The sequence below is a fragment of the Magnolia sinica genome, chromosome 6 (assembly GCF_029962835.1).
Source record: "Magnolia sinica isolate HGM2019 chromosome 6, MsV1, whole genome shotgun sequence".
NCBI classification, from domain to species: Eukaryota; Viridiplantae; Streptophyta; class Magnoliopsida; order Magnoliales; family Magnoliaceae; genus Magnolia; species Magnolia sinica.
Genome location: NC_080578.1, coordinates 80,460,537 through 80,461,222, shown reverse-complemented (window position 1 = coordinate 80,461,222; position 686 = coordinate 80,460,537). Strand labels below are relative to the sequence as shown.

The following is a 686-nucleotide window of genomic DNA, read 5'->3' as shown; positions in this document are numbered from 1 at the left end:
CTCATGTATGATTTTTTCTGAAAATACAGGACATCAAGCCAAGAGTTATCCAATTCCTTCCTAAGTTCCACGGGCTTGAATCTGAAGAACCATATCTACATTTGAAAGAGTTTAATGAGATCATAGCCACTTTATATTTTCAAAATGTGTCTGAGGACATAGTCAGGCTGAGACTCTTTCCTTTTTCCTTAAAGGAGAAGGCTAAGACGTGGTTACATTCACTACATCCTAGATCCATTGGCACATGGAATGATATGCAGAGGGAATTCATAAAGAAATTTTTTCCACATCATAAAACGATTGCCCTTAGAAAAGCAATCACGAACTTCACCCAAAAGGAGGATGAAATATTTTACCAATGTTGGGAAAGGTTCAAGGATTTGGTCAGTTCATACCCACAACACGGCTTTGAAACGTGGCGCATTACAAATTTTTTCTATGATGGACTGACATCTTCCATGCGCCAAATGGTCGAGACAATGTGTAATGGAGAATTCATTAATAAAGATGTTGACGAGGTATGGGATTACCTCGATAGTCTTGCTGAAAAAACACAATTATTGGACTATTACCCAAAATCGAACACCACGTCTAGGCTAACTCCATCTAAGGAGAAAGGTGGATTGTATCTCTTGAAAGAAGAGGATGATCTCAAGTATAAAGTGACTACGCTCATAAGAAAAGTT

The 686-nt window shown here is 38.0% G+C and overlaps 1 non-coding gene across 1 annotated transcript; it reads right to left on the bottom strand.

Annotated features, from left to right (window-relative positions):
* Nucleotides 1-302: 302 nt before the first annotated feature.
* Nucleotides 303-409, bottom strand: LOC131250331 (small nucleolar RNA R71). The gene has a single exon (XR_009173252.1). It is a non-coding gene; the product is annotated as a small nucleolar RNA R71 (small nucleolar RNA).
* Nucleotides 410-686: the final 277 nt, after the last annotated feature.